Source organism: Lepus europaeus, chromosome 3 (genome assembly GCF_033115175.1).
Source record: "Lepus europaeus isolate LE1 chromosome 3, mLepTim1.pri, whole genome shotgun sequence".
Lineage (NCBI taxonomy): Eukaryota > Metazoa > Chordata > Mammalia > Lagomorpha > Leporidae > Lepus > Lepus europaeus.
In genome coordinates, this window is record NC_084829.1 from 84,990,466 (window position 1) to 84,997,751 (window position 7,286).

The following is a 7,286-nucleotide window of genomic DNA, read 5'->3' on the forward strand; positions in this document are numbered from 1 at the left end:
ATGAGAAATACAAACGGCCAATAAGCAGATTAAAAGACTCTCAAGGTCATTAGAAACCAGGAAAATGCAAATTAAAACCACAATGAGATACAGTACTGCATACCCACTAGAATGGCTATTAGTACCCACTCCTAGGAATTTACCCAAAGGAAATGAAATCAGCAGATGAAAGAATTATCTGTATCCTTATGTTCATTGCACCTCAATTCACAATAGCTAATATATGGAACCAATCCAGATGTCCATCAACTGATCACAGGATAAAGAAACTATTGTATGCATATATACACTATGGAATACTACTCAGTGGTTAAAAAAATGAAATCCTGTATTTTGCAACAAAATGGATGCAACTAGAAACCATTATACTTAATGAAATAAGCCAATCCCAAAATGCCAGATACCATATGTTTTTACTGATCTGTACTAACAGAGTACCTAAAATGTAATGTATAGAAGTGAAACTGACATTTTGAGATTCAATTATTATTTACAGCCCTTATCTCTACTGTTTAGGAACAGTATTTTTTTCTTCATACTATTTGCTGAACTCTTTACTTAGTGTAGGATTAATCCTATGAGTATAAAGTAAACTGAAAATATATCTGTAAAAATTAAGAATGGGAATAGGCTCCACTTCCAATCCAGCTCTCTGCTGGAAAAAGCAGTAGAAGATGGCCTAGGAAAGGCAGTAGAAGATGACCCTTGCACCCACATAGGAGACCCAGAAGAAGAAGCTCATGGCTCCTGTTGCAGCCAAGTGGGGAGTGAGCCAGCAGATGGAAGACCTCTCTCTGTGCAACAGTGACTTACAAATAAATAAATGAATAAAAAAAAAAGAAATGGGCAAAGGACTTGAATAGGCACTTTTCAAAAGAGGAAATTCAAATGGCCAGCAGATATGGAATCAACCCAGATGTCTATCAACTGAAGACTGGATAAAGAAATTATGATAAATGTACACTATGGAACACTACACTGCCATAAAAAAGAAATTCTGTTTGCAACAAAATGGATGTGACTGGAAAACATTATATTTAGTTAAATCAGACAGTCCCAAAAAGACAAATGGCAAATGTTCTCCTTGATCTGTGGTAACTAACAGAGTAACTAAAAGGTAATTTATGGAAATGAAATTGACACTTTGAGATGCAATGATTTTAAACAGCCTTTGTCTTGACTGTGGAGGAACAGTGTTTTTATTCCTTCATACTATTTCTTAAACTCTTATACTTATGAGTATAAAGTTGACTGAAAATAGATTTTTGTAAAAAATAAGAATGGGAATAGGAGATGGAGGAGGAAGAAAGGTGGGAGTGTGGGTGGGAGGGAGGGTAGGGCGGAAAGAATCACTGTGTTCCTAAGTTTGTATATATGAAAAGCATGAAGTTTGTATACCTTAAATAAAAGTTTCTAAGTAAAAAAGGAGAACTGGTTAGCAAGTGAAAAACAGTGATATTAAATTATACAATAAAATGATTGTGATCTTTAAAAAAAAGAGTCTGCATTGGCAGGAAGCTGGAGTCAGAAGCCAGAGCTAGGTATCAATCCCAGGTACTCTGACATGAGATTTAGTTATCTTAGCCATCACCTAAACTGCTAGGCTAAATGCCATCCCTGATCCCTGTCCATTTTTAAATTATTTGCCTTTTGTTTTTCAGTTCTGATTTCTTTAGATAACCTGGATATAAGTCCTTTATCATATATGTTTATTGTGAGTATTTTCCTGTAGTCCAGTAGCACTAACATTTTAAAAAAGATTTTTATTTATTTATTTGAAAGTCAGAGTTACACAGAGAGAGGAGAGGCAGAGAGAGAGGTCATCCATCTGCTGGTTCACTCCCCAATTGGCCGCAACAGCCAGAGCTGAGCCGATCCAAAGCCAGGAGCCAGGAGCTTCCTCCGGGTCTCCCACATGGGTGCAGGGGCCCAAGGACTTGGGCCATCATCCACTGCCTTCCCAGGCCACAGCAAAGAGCCGGATAGGAAGTGGAGCAGCCAGGTCTTGAACCATATGGGATGCCAGCGCCCTGGGCCAGGGCGTTAACCCACTGCGCCACAGCACTGGCCCCAACAAACTTCTGAAACTGTTCATTTCAAGAGTTCACCTCTAATAAACTATATTTTATTTAGATAAAAACTAGTGCTGTTCTTTCGAGGTTTATGTTACATTCCTTTGATTATCTTGAAAGGATATTATGTTTTTCAAACAACTCATTTTGACTGTTCATGGAAAGTCTGGCATTTTACTAATGTCTACGAATCATAATCCTTTAGCCCAATCACATGCCTAAGGCTTTGACTGCTTCTTGAATTTCCTGATTTTAGATCTCTGACTTTGATGAAAACAGTCCAATCACCCAAATAAAAAGTCATACTAGCTCCATGTGGCAAAGACTGCACAGCCTACCCCCAATGCCTTGTCCCTTTTCTACTGATTTTATCAGTCATGGCAATGCACTTGGCTAAAATACATTTATTTCCTAACATTCTTGAAATTGAGTGTGGCCACATGTAATTGATTCTGGACAATAAATAAGTTTGTCAACTGACTAGGGTAAATAAATGAACAGAAAGAAAAAAGATAATACTTTCATTTTAGAGTGCTTAACATAAGTGGTAGTGGTTACCTAATTTAACATTTTATTGGATGTTTAAATGTTATTGTTCAAAAGTCTTTTCCTTTTCTTTTCTTTCTTGCCCCTCCTTTCCTTTCCTCTCTGTACCTGGGTCATGGAAGCTGATAAGTTCCATAGTTTGCCATCTATATGCTGAAGGTCCAGGAAAGCAAGTGGTGTAGTTTCTGCCCAATCCCAAAGGCCTCAGAACCATGGGAGCCACTGGCCCAAGACTCAATCCGAGTCTGAAAGCTTGAGAACCAGAAATGGCAAGGTCTGCGGGAAAAAGATGCCCAGTTCCTGCAGGGAGAGAATGCACCCTTCCTCTGTCTTTTTATTCTATTAGGCAATCCATGAACTGAGTGATGCCCACCTACGCTGGTGAGCATGATCATTTTTATTCAGCCTGTCAATTCAATGCTATTATCTTCCAAGAACACTCTCATATACACATCTAGAAATGTTTTACCAGCTATTGGAACATTCCTTAACCCAAACTGACACATAATATTAACCACCACACCCTTCTATCTTTCCTCCTTTCCCTTTCTCTTCTATCTCCCCTACTTTATCATCTCTCCTCCTCCTTTCTCCAGGATGCTAGCTTGATATTTTATTATGTTTATAATTATAATTAATAATTAGACTAGAGGTGGTCAGCTAGTCTCAAACTACTTGAAACTAAAGGTGATGCAGCAGGGAACATCTTCTATCACACTTGATTTCATTTGCTTTAAATAATCTACTGCTTTATGTTCTGATGCCCCATTGCCTTCTACACATCTGTTTGGATTGATATTCTGCTGTTGGTCATGCAAGCACGATGTCACTTTGAAAATGATTTCCTTTTGATGGATTCTCTGGGTGCTCAGGCAAGCATGCCTTTGTGGCTGCAGCATTCCAATAATCATCTCTCAGGGTCTCAGTCATTCATTCATGCTAGTTCCAGACTTATTTGTAGTGAAGTGCCAAAAAATGTTGCATTCCTTGGATTAATCAATATCGGCTTGATTTTGAATGGCCTGTGAGATAAGACTTGTTTTTACATTTTAAAGTGTTGTAAAGGAAACAAAAAGCATAAGAATATGTGATGATATAGATTATGTATGGTCCACAAAACCTAAAATACTGATCATCTGGCATGACACTGAAAAGGTTTTCCTAAGCCTGATTTAAGAAGCACCACATCATACAAAACAGCAAGTTTTGTGCCTTCCGAATTTAGAGATTCTTTATAGTATGGTTTGAATGTAAGTACAAGCTATGTAGACTACAAAATATATGTCAGGAAGATCCCAGGGAAGTTCTCAAAAGTAGTAATCACTCAATGCAGCTAAAATTGAAATTCAGTGGGAGAACTCATGATTGAATGAGATGTACCAAAAAATGGCTGCAAATATGAAGCCCAAGTTGAAAATAACAAGGACAGCATTAAAAATTATGTGAACATCAAGTTGCTTCTCATTTGGAAGTCTCTTTAGCAAACTGTGGGGGAGTAGCACCAAGTATTTCTTTGTCTGATGCTGGGTAATAACTTTCCTGAGAACACATGGGAGGTTAGCTAGCATTAAGAAAGATCTTTCACTCATACGTAACATTCATTATTCATATTGCTTATTATGGAATAGAAAGAAACAAGCCTTAGCTACTAGCCTTAAACTTATTTCATTTGCACTCAACTCGAACACAATACTCGTTATTTTTATAATTTAAAAAAACCTTTGTATTGTCCTAGCATATTCCTCACTAAGACTCTTTACTCACTCTACCCCCTTCACAAACTCCTTGTCTTCTGCCATGTGTCCTCCTTATGTCTTTGCATGGATAGGTCTCCCTCTGGAACTCCTCTGACCTAATTCTGTTCATTAAAATTCTATTTATCCTTCAAGTCCTCCCTTCACTAGGAAACCTTCTTAGATCCTCTCTGTTGGAACTCCATACTCTGCACTGTAGCATTTCAATGACCCTTGCCCATTTTTTAGTCTTTCTTGGAGACATGGGGCTTCCCCACCCTGCAATTATTCCAAGTTCAAGTTCCCACAGAGCTGGGGTTCTGACTTCTGTTGACTGTTTTCCAGTGTAAGGCCCCAAAAGGACAGCAAATATCCTCAACGCCTGTCTAAACCAGTGTGGATTTTTCCTGCCTCCTTTCCGCTGAGGAGGCACTGCTTCACAGCTCTGACTTCATGTGTAGGGCCCAGTTAGGCTCCCAGCCTCATGTAGCACCCAGGCTGAACTGAACTGGCAGTCCCAGGGGACTCCTGAGACTGTCAGCTCACTCTGCCATGTCGCCTGGTGGTTGTTGAACAATATAGTGTTCTGTTTACTTGGGAAAATTGTCATAGTGATTCCACTGAGTAAATAGAAGGTCATGAAGATGCTTCCTGTTCACTATTTCTCTAATATCTCTAATATCTAGGGTTCTTGCACAGGATTGTTTCTGAATTTTTCTAACTAAAGGAACAGATCCTGGTGAGGCAAGGATAAAGTGCCAATGATACTTGAAAGGAAAGGAGGAGACCAAGGTAAACCTGAGTAATGAAATATAGTCAATTTTCAATTACATAGGCAGATGGCACTTTGCTAACAATGCAGATAACCAAGAATTCACTGATGTGCTAGACTCAATGTCAAACAACCTTTAAGGTATAATTTAGCATTCTGAGCCCACACTTTGAATACTTTTCATATAAATAAAACACTTGTACAACAAGTTAAACAAAGGATAATATATACTGAGGATAGCTTGCATTTTAAAGGTCAAATCTGAGTTTACAGGTCAGTGGACTAAATTCATGAAATTTCAATCAAGGTCACAATGGAGGAATAACATTGAACAGATGGTTAGAAGCCATTTATATCAGAGCATTATTTTATTTCTAAATATGTATCTACAAAAAAAAATTGAGGCAACATGGTCAGTTAGTTGAAATAACAAATATCCTCATTCTCCCAGAATGAATCTTTGAATTCATTCCCATAATATGCATGGTTGGGAAAACACTAAGTTAAATCTATATAGACAGAGTGTGCTTACTAGCAAATTTCCATGAGAACAGACATTGAGTACTGTGCCATATCAGCAAGGAATTACAAATGGACCAAAAGCCCAAGGAAGGATGAAGGGATCCCTTATTTGATTCTGTTTCGCAGTCAGATGGAGACTCAAACTGTGATATAGTGTATTTTCCACTGGACTGGGAAAGGGTGAAGGGACTTGCTTACGATCCCATGGCTGGAAGCAGAGCTGTATAGCTGGAACCCAGGCTTCTCCTCATTCTGCTTCTTGGGAGCACAGTGATTATTAGGATAACTTGAGCTTTGTATCAATAGCACTTGAAGATAATGGGCTCTTTTGGAATAAAGTCTACATCTTGGCATAATAAACACTGCTTTGGTATGTGTAGCTTTGCTACAGAAGGAGGCAGACACATAATTAGTGTATAATTTTTTCCTTCTTAGTTCTTGATTCTAAACTGTCTGAATGTTGTCACAGAACATTCTGTAATATCAGGAATTGTTAACTTCTTTTCTACTTTTTTGTGCAGGATGTTTGTGAGATGATACTGAGATATTATTTATGTGGGCAAGTTGGGAATTGTGATGGTAAGTTAAAGATGAATTGGACAATGAAAAGAGAAAGATATTAAATTTTCTTAGGTAGACTTTGAAATATAATATGGAAAAAATCCAAGTTTCATTTTAAGGGACAGCTGGATCCTGCACCCTGGTACAGCTGCATTTTCTTTCCAGACTGGCAGATACACAGCCTCTGCATTTGACATTGTTGTTATTATTTAGTGTCTAGTATAGGCCTATGTTTGGGAAGCACTCACAGGACACTTGTTGATTGATTGACTGATTCTTCAAATCACAGAATTACCCAGACGTGAGGAGCTGCTCAAATCATTATTCTACAATTGAGCAAATAAGCAAGAATAGGAGTATAGCTTTAGCCTCACAAAATGCATAGAACATCTCTGATACTTTGTGAAGTTTTAATATTGATCTAGGAGTGTTCTTAAAACATTACTATGGCAACAATCCCTATTCAGTGAGGGAAAGCAATGCATTATCTATGCAAAGAAAGAAGTGAGAAAAGAGTATTTCAGATGCTGCCTTGTAACACCCTGCAGATAGATGTGCCCTGACCTCTCAGCATTATTTTTGCTAAGACAGTGTCTGGAAAATAAAATATGTTGAGAGTTACTCACTGACTCTAGAAGATATTATCAATTCAGACACTATGTCACAGAAAACAGTATTTACTGATTTAAGATTTTCAATGAAAATGAACACTTTCATCATTCTTGAAGTCAATCAGGTTATCATTTGAGAATATCATGAAGAAAAGATAATATTTTCAGCCAGTAGTTAAAACTGCTGCATGGGATGTATTAAAAAGATATAGCTGTAGGTGTTCATGAATTTGTTCATGTGGCATTTATTGGACAAGTATTTACTGAGTACAGTCTGTAAAGAAGAAACGTGGTAGACGTCAGTTCTAGCAGCAAGAGTTACTGGAGTTTATTGATGCCTTTTGAACATTTACAACCAGATTGTGCTTTAATCATTAAACAAGTCAAGTCTCTGCCAAGCGTGATCTAACTCAAAAACACTTTATTTGTTTCTTTTTTCCCACAGAATTTAGAAGCAGTAGGTAACTTA